Source organism: Camelus bactrianus, chromosome 6 (assembly GCF_048773025.1).
Source record: "Camelus bactrianus isolate YW-2024 breed Bactrian camel chromosome 6, ASM4877302v1, whole genome shotgun sequence".
NCBI lineage: Eukaryota > Metazoa > Chordata > Mammalia > Artiodactyla > Camelidae > Camelus > Camelus bactrianus.
Window position 1 is genome coordinate 26,328,120 of NC_133544.1, and position 15,641 is coordinate 26,343,760.

At 49.7% G+C, this 15,641-nt stretch overlaps 1 protein-coding gene across 7 annotated transcripts in view; it reads left to right on the plus strand.

Moving 5' to 3' along the window:
* DPF3 (double PHD fingers 3) overlaps positions 1-15,641 on the plus strand; it is a 280,249-nt gene that overhangs the window by 202,380 nt on the left and 62,228 nt on the right. The window lies entirely within an intron of this gene.

Below are 15,641 nucleotides of genomic sequence, written 5' to 3' on the forward strand. Positions count from 1 at the left end.
AGTAATTAAAGGAATCAGACTTTTCAAAATATTCAAATTCTAGGGTTTAAGGGTGACTCCCATGGCTTTCAGTCAGTCAGCTCAGTTAACTGATGTCAACTGGCTGTCTTCACCAAGTATTTGAAATAATGAGCACAGCTCAGCCAAGACCTTCCTTTGCATTAGGAAATGCACCTAGCCCTCTTTCCCCTTGTGGCACTGCCTTCTGTCTGAGTTCGCCTAGTCTGCCGTAACAAAATACCAAAGACTGGCTGACTTGAGGAACAGAAACTGGTTTTCTCACAGTTCTGGAGGCTGGAAGTCCCAGATCAATGTGCCACCAGGGTTGAGTGTCTCTGAGCCTCTCTCCTTGGCTCTCAGGCGCCCACCCTCTTGCTGCCCCGTCACACAGTCGTCCATCCCTCTGTGCGTGCGTACTTCCGCTGTCTCTTTGTGTCCAAAATTCCTTCTCTTAGGACACCAGTGAGATTAGATTAGGGCCGATACTAAGAGTCTCATTTTAACTTTTGTTCTTTAAGCATCTCTTCAAAGGCCCTACATCCAAATATAGTCACATCCTGAGGCCTGGGAGTCAGGGCTTCAGCACGCGAGTTTTAGAGGGATGCAGTTCAGCCCCCAGCACCTTCTGTAATTCTTGCTCACTTTCAGGATTCAAGCCTTACATGTGAGAGACCCCTTATTTTCTTACCTTCTATTGTCATGTGGGCAGAGCCTGAAAAGCAGGCAGGAGGCGCTCACCTCCCCGCGCCGGCTTCTGGGGAGCTCCCACGCTGAGGTCCCTGCCTGCTCCCTGGTGGGGGTTCCCTTGGTCCAGTCACCCTGGTCTTCCAGAAAGGAAAATATATTGACCTGTACCGATCAGCTGGTTTTCGCATTTCCCCATCTCTCTTATCCCTTCTCTGACCTAAGTGGCCAAGGCGTTGCTACTGTCTCCTGCCGCGAGGCGCCTGAGAACTCTCCCCTTTGATTGGGGCGATTTGGGCTGCGACCTGGAAAGTGTGTATTAGAGATGGCTGCTCTCTCTAAAGTATTCCTGAGCGTGGTGTTATTTCTCACCTCCCCCCCACCCTAGTGCTGGCTTATCTCCTCTACACCTCTTCTCAAATGTCAGGCCGTTTTGTCCCCGTGTGTAGGGCATTCCTCGCGCTGCGGGGCTTGGAGTGCTTCTCTTTTGTCCGGGTCTCTTCCATGTGTGTGCATGTGATGGCAGCTGCAGAGGGAGGCTCCTCGTGGACCCCCAGGTATCCTGCGGGCCCCAAGTGGACCCAGGGGTCTCCTCCTTAGTGATTCCTGCCCGCCCCTCCTGGCTGGCTGTTGACTTCGAGATGGGCCCCGGCCCACATTTTCATCTGTCTGCCAGGATCGCCTCACGCAGTCTCGTGGGTCGTTGTCTTCCCTCCCCTTGTGTCCTCACCGTGAGGCCAGGCGGCCTTGCTTAGGAAGGAAGCGGGTCCTTTCTCCTCCTGGATGGAGACGCGGCCCTAAGAAATCGTACCCCATTGCGTGTTGTCCTTTCTGGGGGTTTGTCAGTGAGCGCTCTTGCTCTGACCCCCTCCGCCCCTCTTCTCTCACCCTGCTGATGAGGAACGGGGCTCTTCAAAAAGGATCGTCCGACTATGCAGTTTTAAACTGCATAGAAAAGAGTAGCTGTACTGGGGCTTTATCTGGAGCCTCCTCACACGAGGAAGGTTCCAGAACCCTCACAAACAGCTTTTTAGGGACATCTCTTCGCAAGGCCTCTGAGAAGTCTGTGATTACCTCTAATTTTACTAGCGGGCAAGGTGTGGCAGAAAGGCCCTTAGTGTCCACAGAAGCCATCCCTTTCCTCTTCCACGGTTTCTCTGGACAGATCTGAGAGACAGCGGCTCTTCCCAGGTTCTCTGCAGCACAAACGCCGCTGATCTGCTTGCTGCTCCGAATGTGTGCTGTTTCCTCCCACATTCCCCTGGTGGGTGCCCCGCCCCCGCAACCCCAACCATCTTCTCGTGAGCGCTAATTGCCAGCATCATCAATACCCAGTCATTAGCTGCTCCCACTGTTTGGGGTGGGGGGTGGGCTCCCATCCATCCTGCCCCTAAACGCCACTGGGCTGTGTGGTAAATCGAATGTGACGGCTCTGCAGCATCCTGAGGTCTCCGCTTTGTGGTCCTCCCTTGGCAAAGCTTTTGAGTGGGGGAGGGAGACAGGAGAGGTTTATCCAAAAGGCTAAGCTGCAGTTCCTCCAGGAAAAGCTCTGGGTGCCAGCGACGTGGGAACGCAGACTTTTCCCTCTTTAGCAGAGCCGTGGTGGGGGGACCCAAGCTGCTTGTGAGCACAGCCCTGCAGACTCAGGAGTTGCCAGTGTCACGGGCATCCGTGTTTGCACCACCTGCAGCAGTTGAGACCTTTTGACTTTGGTCCTCCTGCTGTCCCTGGCGGCTTCGCCTCAGCTGGGTCTCCTGCGAAGCCCATTGCTCATCACTGCTCCTGCGGCTGCTGAAAGGGCAGAACGGAGTGCTGGAGCCAGCACTGACCTCCCCCGGCCCCGCTGCCCCGCGCTACCAGCTCAGCACTCACTGCTGCTCCTCCTGTCCTCCCGCCCCTCCCGGCTCATGCTCTCCTGCCTTTGTTCCTCTCCTCCTCTCTCATTTTCTCCTGAATATATGCTTCTTGTCTCTCCTGTAGGTTTGTCCCCTTTCCTTTGTGCCCTTGCCTCTCTGCCTGAGCTCCAGGCAGCCCAGGGATGCTTGGCGCTCAAACAAACCCCCTACCTTGGGAGGTAGGACTTTTCTGATGGGGTCTTCCCTGCCTGAGCTGCTGCCCCTCTCCTCCCTGTGGGAGGCTGGATTCTTCTGTGTTCTTTTATTTCTCTTACCACCTTCCTCTACCTTCTACAAATGAAATCACTGTATGTGTGTGTGTATGTGTGTGTGAGCGCGCACACGTGTGTGCATACAGATACAAGCACACATAGACTACGTATATATAAATAAAAGGAGGGAGGGTCTGGGGAGGTTAGGACTCTGAGAGGTGCCACTCAGAGGCATTCTTTGTGACTCCTAAATGCCACCTCGGTAAACAAAAAGAGCATTGGATTAGTATTCAAAACTCCTTAACACAGGTTCACAATGTCAAAGCTCTTCTTGAATTTCTTTTGACCTCCTCTGCACAGTGGGAATCTATTATAGGTGATTTTTTCAAGGTTCCTTTCTGGGAGGTGGGGTGGGTATGGGCATTCGTGAGATCGTGGACCTAGACGGACAAGCTGTGTAGATAAATTCAGTCTAATACATTCATCTGTCCATCCATCCATAGATCCATCTACCCATCCATCTTTTGGTTTGGTAACCATGTTGTGAGTACAGTCTAGGCTCCCATCCTTGAGGAGCTCACGGTGGTGAGCAGGAATGTGTAATAGGGTAAAGAGAGTGGTGAAGGAAGCCAAGGGCTCAAGGGCACAGTACACTCTCTGCTCCTTAGGACAGCAGTGCTGTAAGTGTGGCATCAGCATCACCCAGGAACTTATCAGAAATGCAGATCCTTGGCTCCACCAGACCTCCTAAAACAAAGACTCAGAGGTGCAGGCCAGCAATCTGTTTTAAAAAGCTGTCCACAGCATTCCGGTGCACAGGAAAGCTGGAGAATCATTGCATTAGGGGATTTGCAGAGGCTTCCCTGAGGAGGTGACATTCAAATTAGCCCTTGAAGAACGAGGAGAAATTTACTGGGAGGGAGAGGGCTTCCCAGGTAGAGGTACTGTGTGTTCAAAGGCAGGGAGATATAAAATAGTACGGTGCATTCACACAGTTGGTTGTGGTTGGATCTGACACTAGTGTTGGAGGAACGGTGGAAACATGGGCAGGGCCCACAGCTGGAAGCGTCTTCTCCATCAGGCTGTGTGGCTGTCACCCTGTAGGAAAAGGAGAGCCGAGGTGGCCGTTACTAGAAGTAAGAGCAAATGATTCATAAAGAAATCCGCCTGGCATGTTATTCATTGTTATATGGTGTATCTCTCTTATTTAATAGCATCAATGAATATAAAATGCTCTCTACAACACACTTGGAGCTCCTATGAGGGAAATGTGTTTTAAAATATGGATCTTCCAAATTTATTCCAAGCCTGTTTCTCAGGTCCCTGGAATGGAAGTCAGGCTGTCCTCGGTCCCGGGAGGTCTCGGTCTTCTGGCTAATAATGGTGTGCCTGGCATATAGCTAGGCTCTCAATATCTGTCAAGAGAAGAAAAATCCCCACCCCAGTGTGCCTTTGGAGGGCATGTGGTACTCTGCAGAGCTGGAAGAGGAGAGCCGAGTTGATTAAGGGTAATGTTGGCTGATTAGATAATCTGAAAATTAGTCTGATAATGTGCAAATTATCTAAAAGAAGCCTATGATGTCATTGTCATACTGATGGGAAAGATCTAACAGATGTTCGTCTTCTGACATCTCTGCTCTCTGACATACGGCCCAGGGGCAAGGATGCAGCTTTAAAGAAGAGAGTGAAAAATCATGTTTGACACAAGCTTAAGAATTTTGGATCAGTCTGAAAGGTGCCTGAAAAGCCATAAAACACACACAACTCACCACCTGCCTGGAAGCAGGAAGTGCAGGCTTTGTGGCGCGGGAGAGAGAGGACCACTTAGATACACGGCTCTGCCTGGGAGAGCGCGCTGCTTCTCGCTCCCTAAAGCAAATTTGGAAACTAACGACAGGTGTTCCTTAGGTGAATTATTATTTAACTAAACAGTTTACACATTACAAAGCAAAGAAGAACCCGAGGGGTGGGTCTGGCCTTGAAGGTATGCTTGGAGTTAATCCTCCAGACCCGTGGGCCATCCACAATCTTGACCTACTGGCTGAGAAAATGGCACTGGACTTGGCCGGGCCAGTGTGCGAACGACTCTGCTGCCCTGACATCTTCTGTCTGTGTAAATGGGGGCCAATTACTTACACTTCTCTGCTCCTTCGTTGCCTCCTCTGTAAAACAGAGAGAATCATCATACTGACCTCGTGGGGTTACCGCGAGTCTTCAGGTGCTGTGGGTGTTTGGCACCAGGCCCGCACACCTCGGACCAACAGAGCACGTCTGGGACCACAGATGGCTAATCGGAGTCAGGGCCGGTCTGCGGCTGTGCGATACTGGGAGGCTAACTGCCTATGGGGGTCTCATTGGCATCAGGCGGAACTATCTGGCCCTGGAACATTCTTTGCTAAATCTTAGATATGGGACACCAATCCTTCCTTACGGGTTAAACATGAATATTTATTAAGCACTTATTGTGCATGCCCGCACTCGTGGGGCCAAGTGTAATTGGGTCTCAAAAAAGGCATACCATGTGGTCTTGGCCCTAGGACAACTTCTGGTCTGACTGGGGAGATCAGATGGGTACGTGAGACCCAGAGGGAGGAGGCTGTGGAGCAGATCTGGCCAAGTGTGGCATCTCTGTGTTGACCATCCGTTTCCCCAGGATGAGGCATCTACCTGCCCCTTGCCTGTCTGTGAGCCGCTTTTATTTCTTTCTCAGTTTTAGCCTAATTACCTAAAATGTTCAGGATTGAAGAGTTCCACATCGTGATCAGTGACAATGACAATAATACTTGTTGACATTCCTCAAATGTGTCAGACACGGTGCTAGGCGTGCCACGTTTATCTCATTCATCCCTCACAGCAACCTTATAAGGTAGGTGCTGTATCCCCCAGAGGACACCGAGGCACACAGAGACCAAGGGCTGTGCCCTTGGACCTGGAGCATGAATGTGAATTCTCCAGCCACGCGTCACTTCTTGGGAAAGCTTACTTATTTAGGCTTTTGATTTTTTTTTCCCCCCTGCCTTTTCAGAAATAAAATTATTTACAGAGGAAAAGAAAGAGGGAAAGGCATGATGGAACATCTACTAGGTGTCAGGTAATGTTTGCAAGTCTGTGAGGCACGTGCTTTGACTCTGTTTTTACAGCTAAGGCAACTGAGGCTCAGAAAGGTTGAGGAACTTGCCCCAAGTCACCTGGTTAGCAAGATGAGAAGCTGAGATGTGAACGTGCTTGAGTTGGACGCCATTCAGTTGTGTCAGGATACTGAAACCCCAAGTGACAGACCCCAGTCTCAGCCTGGGGTCTTTGGCATGGTCCTACTGCTGTCCCTTAATTTCCCCCCAAAGGCCAATTATCAAACGCATTCTATTACACAGTGGTTTTCAAAAGAAACGGTTGTACTAGTGGGCAGTGTGAAAGTCAGTGTAACAAAATAGCATAGACTGCCTGGCTCAAAAAATAGGAATTTATTTCTCACAGTTCTGGAAGCTGGAAGTTCTAGATAAAAGTGCTGGCAGGGCCGGTGTCTGGTGGGGACTCTCTCCTTGGGTCAGTGATGGCCGTCTTTTTGCTGTGTCCTCACACGGCCTTCCCTTGGTTACAATCAGTAGAGAGAAGCAAGCTCTGTAGTGTTTCTTCTTATAAGGGCACTGATCCCACCACGAGGGCCTCATCTTCGTGACCTCATCTACACCTGATCACCTCCCAAAGGCCCCATCTCGTAATGCCATCACATGGAGGGGCAGGGCTTCAGCATATGCATTTTGGGGGAGAAATACCTCAGTCCATAGCAGGCACATTTAATCTTCAAAGGAAACTAGCAGTTAGTGATGTTATATGGACCCCTCCCCGCCCTTACAAATTCTGCTTGAGGCTTTAATTTGTAAATGAGTTTTGTTCTAGAAAAAAAGAATCACACATCATTCAGTTCAATAATTTTTCTGCATCCTTCTCTCTCATTCCATGTCTCAGTCTTTCCTGACTCTCTTCTCTCTTTCTGACCTATTCTTTAAAAAAAAAAAAATACTGTACCTAAAGTGAAAGTCCTAGGATTCCCCCTTGGCTCTGTTTTCCTTCACACCCATTTTGGCTCCCTATCCAAAATGTACCCCAAATCTGTCTCCCTGTCTCCGTCTCCCTCACCATCAGCTCCTGCCCGGATCACTGCAACTTCCTTATTGGTCTCTCAGCCTTTGTTCTTGCCTCTTACAGTCTTTTCTTCCTGGAGTGGCCAGAGGGGCCTTTGTAGAGTATAAAATACACTATGCCATGCAACGCTTGCGGAATGTTTATCACACTTGAGAACAATCCAAACTCCTCACCTTGAGGCTCTGTATTTTTGCTTCTCAAAGCGTGGTCCGCAGTATCAGCATCACTTGGGACTCAGGTGACCACCTTGTCCAGGTTTGCCCAGGACATTCCCAGGTTTAGACTGAAAGTCCAGTGCCCTGAGAACCCCACAGTGCCAGGCAAGCCTGGACAGTTGGCTGCCCTGTTGGGGAGCTTGTAAGAAACGTGGACTCTCAGGCCCAACCTGGACCTGTGAATTCTATTCTGAATTTTAACGAGATCCCTAAGTGATTTATTTGCACAGCACTCAAATTTGAGAAGCCCTGGCCTCCGGGGCCTGGCAGCCACTCTGATTTGATGTCCTTTGGGTGGGTGGCTGTATGTGCCCATGGCCGGCTGGTGTCGGCTGGTCCAGCTAAGAGCCACGCTGCCTGGGCCCAGAGCCAGTGCAGCCACTAACTAGCGTGTGACCGTAGATAAGCTTCCCTGTGCTTTAAGTAGCACCTGTGTGAAATCCGAACACTAACGCATCTGTATCATAGGGCTATGTGATGATTAAATAAATTAATTTGTATAAAGCACAGATCTAACAGAAAACGTGTATGACACAACGTGATATCACTCTCACGTGTCTCATTAGAGCCATGGTTCTCCAGCCCGAGCGCATCGCAGTCACCTGTTCCTTACTTTAAATGCAGACTGCCTGATCCCACCCCAGAATTTCAGATTCAGTAGGTCTGGGGTGGGGGCCTAGAATTTGCATGTTGAAGAAACCCCCTTTGTGAACCACTGCCTTAGAGAAATCCCGCTTTTGAAGACTGATGGCCAATCAGTATTTCTCTTAAATTCTTTTTTTTCTTTTGGGCGCCCCCGAGGCAGGTAACCAGGAATCAGATTCCATTGTTAAATCTGGGGAAGGGGTAAACTTCATTTTCATTCTTTTCCTAAGACTCTGTCCTACCTCAGGCAAACGTCTCTGTGGCTCCCAGTACCTGCCTCCCAGCTTGCTTTCTGGATGTGTCACTCGTCTGGGCCTTCATCCCTGGGCTGAGCCGCCCCTCAGCTCTGTGGTCCCTGAGCTCTTCTAATCCTTGGGGCTGGTGCTTAAGGCCCACCCCTTTCTTCTTCCTGAGCACTGTTTTCAGTCTGAAGGACATAGAAAACGCTGGTCCCTTGTAGACTGATGGGGCTGACACACCCGAGTCCCGTGGAGGTGGTTGTGGGAAGAGGCGTGGGGAGGGGCAAGGCTGAGCACGAGAGGAAGGGGGCTTGCTGAATTCTGATACCACGATAATAATAGCATGACATCTGATGTGGACAAGGCTTCTGCTCTAAATCTCTGGGATGTCCTGCAGCTCTCTAAGGGGGAATGACACCACTTCATTCACAGCCCTGTCGACATAGTTCCTCTCAAGTTAAATGTTATCCCCTCAACTGGCTCATTTGGTGGTGATAACAAGTCGCTTCGCCGGGGCATGAACTGACCCACATGACCTTCCACTGGAAAATGGAAACATCTCCCTATGCTTTCCTTAATCAGCACTGAGAAAAGTCATCAGCCTTACTTGGTCTTTTCCTCGCTCTTCTGAAACATCAGTGACAGAGCCGGGGTTGCTGGCCTCAGGCTGGAGCACAAAGGACATTACTGATGGGCCATGTGACCATGTAGTCCCAGAACTGGTGAGATGGTGTCCAAACTCCTGGCAAATTGCAACCCTAACCAAATGCATCCATTAAGGTGGAGACATCTGTGTGAACAGACACGTGTTTTCTGATTTTACAGCACAGCGTCTAGGAGTAAATATTTACAGGGTGTGTGTTTAAGGTATGAGTTTTGTGTCCCATAAAGATGGAGGAAAAGAGGATAGGTACAAGGAAGGGTAGGATGATGGACATTTTACATTTTTAGAAGGATTGGACGGCCACCAAAGCACAAAGCCAGAGCCTGTGTTCTCAGTGGCTGCTTCCAGGCTCCTGGTGAGAGAGCGAACACAGGGTTCCTGGGGCTCCGGGGGCCCGCTGAGCCAGGGCGTTCTTAACCCCTTCCATCCAGGTTTTCCAAGTAATGCCTGAGGGAGAGGATTCCCCTGGGAGGGGCCCATTGGCTTTCTCCCCTGCAGCTTTATTTTCTCCAGTGGGCCCCCCCACTCTTTGTGTTGCTTCTGCCCCTCACTCTTTGTGTCCCCTGTTATGGACAGGACTGATGCTGGCAGTGCTTTAGGATGGTCACTCAGTCCTCAGGGGACACTTTACATCTGCTCAATTCCTGGTCTTTGACTTTGCCTGGCAGATTGTTTTTTTTTTTCTCCTCCGAAAAGCCTCTGTGAAGATTTGCCCATCCTTTCATTAAGTATTTATTGTCAGCTCTGTGTCAATCACCGTGCCAGGTGCTGGGGATTCAGAGATTAAAGACCCGCTCCTGCCCTCAGGGAGCTCACGGCTAATAGGGAAAGAGACACAGACACAAATATAAAGCAATGATGGAAGGCTGAGTTCCTCTGGGTTTGGAAAACCTCGCTTTTCTGTCTCTTCTTTCACCCTATTATAATCCTCAAATAATCGGCCTAAAAGGGGCCTTAAGACATCCTCTGGCATATTTCCTTGCTTCTAGCTAGGCATGCACTCAAACAACCCCGGGCCAGGGCCCCCTTCCCAGGTGCAGAGACCTCTCCAGAGACGCGTCCTTCCTCCGACCACGCCTTTAACTATCGAACCACCTTCATTTCCGGCTTTCTTGTAGCAGGAACTGCCATTTCAGCCTCTCTGTCTCCTGTTGTCCTTGACAATGTGAAGTCTGGCAATTTAGGCCCATCCATAAACTTGAAGACTTATTCAGTCAGCCCTCGGCCTTCTCCTCTCCAGGAGGACTGATCGCAGGGCCTGGAGTCAGTCTGCATCAGCAGCGCCCCTTCCTCACGGTCATACGCTCGCACTGTGCTCAGTGCCAGGCAGCAGAAGGGCCTGGGAGGCTGAGCGGTCACGTGCTGCGTGGCTCCTGGTGTTCCTTTCCCCCCCTCCCCGTGCCGGGCTCCCCCGTTGCCCCGCCTTCCACATGCAGGGAGGAAGGCATCGTTTGTCTTCCTCTGGAGTCCCAGGGTGGGGCCCGAGTTGCTATTAAGTGACCAAGAAGAACCAGCCTGCATGGAATCCCAACATTTTTATTCCTTGGATCTGTGGGATTTATTTTTTCAGCAGTTCTAGGGAAGCAATGAAAAAAGGTGTCAGACCTTGGGGATAATTTATATGAGTAAACACGCAAGGAGTAGGGTGAGCAAGAGCATGAGAATTAAGGCCATTTATCCAGGCTTCGAGGCTCTCTGTGCCCTCTGGTCCAGCCTTCCCCACAGTCTCTGTCTCGCCACTTTAACCCTCTCCTGGCTCTACTCCGCGTGGGCCGGCATGGCTCTCTTCACAGCCCCAGCCTTCCACTGCCTCCCCCTCCCCTCCCTGGTCCCTCATTAAAGGCTGGGTGGAAGGGAGCAGGCGGTGGCGGTGGCCTCCAGCTGAGGCCTGCTCTCCAGCTGAGGCCTGCTCGCTGATTCTGAAGGGAAGGCAGTTGGCTTACCCCCTCCCTCATCACCCTCCCCCGCCTCCGCAGCTTCTTCCTCTAGCCTGGCCTGTCCCTCGTGCCCTGTGTGGCCAGCCTGGGGCCACCTTTGCTTCCCCTCTTTTCCTCGCCCCTTATCTTTACTCCGTCCTCTGAAGATGCGCTCTGCACAGCCAAGTGGCGCTGGGCTGGGATGCTTTACACTTGAGAGATGAAGTAATAACAGGTGGCAAGACCAGAGGCTGCCGGAGCCCAGGATTCCGGTTGCCATGGCAACACGACAGACCTGTGGAGGGATGAGAACTGTCAGCCGTGGAGGGTGGTGGGGGGACGGGTAGGGGGCACCAAGAGAGGCACAGCGCCTCCTGGAGGGCTCTTCTCCCTGCCCCCAGGTTACCCAAGTGCCGCACGCCCCTGCAAGCAGGCCCTGGGAAGACAGCTGCTGGGCTGGGGCTGGGTTTGGGCTGAGTGGTGGCCACGGAACACAGCCACGTGTCTTTGCATACCAGGCCCTGGCAGGCGGTGGAGCATCTGCTCAGGATGTGAAGTCATGCTTTTGTGGATATGCCATGGAGGAGCCTAAACTTCTGGCTTGCTTCCTTTTTCCCTAGGACGCTAGGGACACAGCTCTGGTCTCAGCAGAAGCAGGTGAAGGGCTGTGGCTGATGGCCAGCCTGTCCCCACTGCTCATTCGTCTCATGAGTGGCAGGCGTATCGCAGCAGAAGTTAGACTAAAAGGGGGAAAGACAGCCCTGTCTGGGTGATAATTCCATGGAAGACTTCGGGCCTTGTTTGCCCTCGACACGTGGCCTGAATGAAGTAAAAACTCCTGCAGTGTGGTCGTGTGCCCTGATGCCTTTCTAGAATGACTGCTCACTCTTTCCTGAGTGTGCTGCTGGGACTCTTTGGAGCCTGGCTTTTCCTTTCTCTTCATTTGATTTATTTGAACGTTGCTTCCCACCTTCTGTTATTTATTATTAATTTTTGCATGAACTTGGTTCTTGATTTCCATTTTTTTCCCCCTGTGAGCTTTTAAGAGTTATCTCCCCCAGGTAAACTCCTAAACTCTCAAGGCTCACTTAATTTTCTCAGCAGCTTCCTTATATCACTTATATGATCTCAGCCCATGAACATTCATCAACAGAAAACCAAATCCATCACTGGGGACGCCACCATTGAGATACCACTTGGGGCTTTGGCCTCCCCGTCATCTTGTTCTATAAAGCGAGACTCAATTTCCCATAAGCAGAAGCAGAATCTCTATTTAAATCCCACTTGCAAGGTCTGGGAGAGCTTCCTATTTATAGTAAAATCTTTTTTATAATGATCTCATAGACGGTGCTAAGAAATTGCTCACGGATGGGTCAGGCCAAAGGCCAATAAAGCCACGGTGTGAGCTTTACTTTAAAAAAAAAATCCGTCATAAGTCTCTGGAATTCTCTGGAGAAGTGTTTTCACAGAGTATAGGACAATAAACAGGGTCACCAGGATGGATTACTGCAGTAGGGACATTAAATTCAAGTTCAAAGGGAATTTCCACTTTTATCAGGCCAATCTCAATGCATTTTTTTTTTATCGCTTTGGGCTTCCTAAATAAAGTAATGGGTGAATCATGTTGACTCTAAAGAGATTTATGAAATATTTCACATGCAAGGTTGGCTCTGGACTTCCCAGGAAGCAGAGAAATGTGATTAGAAACAGAGTCCCTGGGGACACAGACAACCCAGGGGTGAGTCCTGCCTCCTCTACTTCTTAACTAGGGCCTGAAGGCAGCCCCTTAATCTCTCTGGGCTTCAGTTACCTCATCTGTCAAATGCTCCCTACTTCACCACATTGTTCTGAGAATCAATGAAGTTGCGTGGCTGAAGCATCAGCATAAGATCTGTCACAGTTCTATAGTGTAATATACATCTGCTTCTTTTTCTTCTCAAAACACAGGTGAGTGAGACGGAGCTGAGTGGGTGGGCACAACCTGGTGTCCCCTTCTCAAGAGACAGTGACTCATGGACTTACCCTTTCCTTGTATGTTGTGTATAAGATGATACTTCACTTACTGTGCATAGTAGGGTACAGTACAGGGTTATGCTCCCAGCAACCTGGGTTCCTTGGCCACCTACTCTTGTGGACACTGGGAGCTAGACATGACCCAGGCCAGATGACTGATCAATCCATTTGGACCATTTGGACATGGACCAGCTCTGGGGACTAGGGGAATAAACCAGGTGGTGAGTGATATTCAGAGTGACAAATAACCCTGCCTCTTTCCCCCGGGAGGAGCTCCCAATGCATCACTGGGCTGCCTACCTACTCCTCTGCCATCCTCTTCTAAGCCATTCATCTCACACATGCTTGTTAGCCATTTCCTGTATGCGGGACATGTAGGTTTTCCAACAATGAGTTGATGTGGTCCCCAATCTGAAGGAGTAAACCACTGAATATGGGGCAATAAGGTGTACACACATACACACAAGGGAAAGGTCATAGAAATGATGTCAACACCATGCTCTCCCCAAGGCCTGGATGATCTTTTCTGGCTGGGGAGTAGGGAGAGCTCCATGTGAGATCTCTCACCCTGAAACCAATGCTAAATACCTACAAGCTAAGAGAACCAGATGTGAAAGCTATGGCTTAGCCCATCCTGTGCTGCTTTACCAAGATGGAAGCCAGCTTTGGGCTCACTGCCATGAGATGAGACTAAGAACTGAAGCAGAAAGGATCTCACTGGAAAGTGAAGCATAACTGCTCACTACCACTTTCTATACTGGGCCATTGCTGGACTAAAATGGTACCCACTCCCCCAGCATGTCACACCTGCACACACCAGAGCCTGCAGCTGGGACTTCAGCATCATCTTTATTCCCTTGGCCAGCAGCTTTGTATAACCAGCAACCAATGCAAATATATGTGGGGACCCTGCTCTGATTCCATCTCCTCAGAAACTTCTCTTCATCAGATGAATTAAATTCTGTTTCTTTGGTCTTTCCATAGGATCAATTTCTCCATCATTGTTTCCTTTGCTCTACTAGATCGTTTCTGAATTTTTTGTTTCATGCCGTTTTGGAATCCCTGGTTCAATAGGATGTTCTACTGGTGGTCTGCTGGTGGCAAAAACTACAAAGAATCATCTGGGAGCTCTTAGACTCTATATTCCATTTCTTCATCCTCGTAAATCACAAGGAATGCAGTGTGTTGGAGAAAACAAGAGTCCGTGGCTGCTTAAAGATTTTATGAAAGGGGAGAAGATCTGACATGATGAAGGGTCCCTAACAGAACAGGAAAGAGACAGCTGATGAGACTGGGCCTCCTGAGAGGTCTAGTGGGATGACATACATGGGAGCTGTGATCACTCGTCATACAGGAAGCCACCTAAGTTGTGATTGGCATCTCCACATTTTACACCTAGTTCATACCAATCTTGGAGCTTAGCTTTGGTTTATACTCAGCCCCTAAACATAACGTAACCCACTTCTTCCTGTTCACCTTTTGATTTACTTCCATGATAGTCTCTTAATGAAGAAACCCTGAGTTTATTTGTTTCCTAGACATGCTTGGATTTTCTTAAGAGAGTTCTAAAAGTGGTTAAGATGGCAACTGAGAGAGAAAGGAGATGAGGGACTTCCTTCTGGATTGGGGCAATGAAAATGTTATAGGCAGAGTAAAATTTCTGCAGGCCTCTGGTTTTTGGAGATTATTTGCAAAACCATTCTGTATGACACACAGATGTCTTTGCGATGCAGTGACTGATGAAGAAAAGCCCACACTCCCCCGGCCACAGGGTGTGGCCAGCTCCCCTGTCTGCCCCAAACAACCAACACTTTTCTTGCAGAGAATCGTCTGCCTCCCCGAAGATGAAAATCAATGACTTAGAAACTGATTAAACCATCCAAATAGCAACTGATAAATGGATTAACCCTCTATAATGTAATTCTGCGAGCTTTTGTCTTCCGCCTTCCCCAGGTAAGTTTTTCTATTCCTGGAGGCAAAGCAGAGGCATGGAGGAAGCGAAGGCCAGGGGGAATCATATTAAAGTGGGTGAATCCGTTTATCACTTACTGTCTGGATGGTATTTCTGCTCACATATCTGCTTCCTTTTACAGATTTGTACCCTACGGGACCCTGATTAACGGTAGCCAGTGAATAATGAGAGAGCGGCAGACGTTGGGTGTAGCGAGGGGGAAGATGCCCTGGTGGTTTAGGCTGATCCCATAAACAGAGAGACTTTTTTTCTTCGTCACAGAGAGTGTTAATATGACAAAGAAATGTCCACAATAGGGAATGAAAAACAAGGAAAGTAGAGGTATTTTTCCAGGGCTCTTTAGCCAGCCCCTAGAAGCTAAGGGTTCAGTGCTTGGGGACGTGGGCTGTTCTCACAAGGCTTTGTTTTTAAGATCCTGCCCAAGATACTTCTTTGCCTTCGTGTAAGGCCTTTCAGCGTGGGTGGCTTATGAATGTCTTAAGCCTCAAGACATGCTCACTAACTTACCATTCAGCCCATCTCCAGCATGAGACTAAGCGTCCAGTTCTGATTAACTAGTCCTGGGTACTTTCTATGACCTGGACATCAGGGAGATGAGGCTAAACAAAGTGGACACCTGCGTACCTGCCAAGATGTTCCTCAGAGTCCTCAAGAGCCTCTGCAGGGTCCTTTGTGGAAATGACCACCCATCAGTGCCTCTTTGTTTTCCTTTTCAGAGGCAGGAGGAGTATCTCCTAAGCATGAGCATCTTTCCCAAGGGCAAGGCCTAGGCAATGACCGTTCTCCCTCCCTGTAAGTCACACCAGTGTTGATGGCTGCTGTCTGATGTGTCAGGCCTTGGCCTGAGGGCTGGTTTTTCAGGGATGAGAGAAGTTCACTTGACTAGGAGGCCTTCTGGATGCCCTGCTCATTGCCATCAGAGGAGCAGGGTAGTTTCTTTAAAAACACAGAGCTGGGAAATAGTGCAAAAATCAAACTCAGCTCTGGACGGCTTGTAAGACATTAGCTGAACCGAGGAGGATCCTAAAGGAAACTTAGCCCAA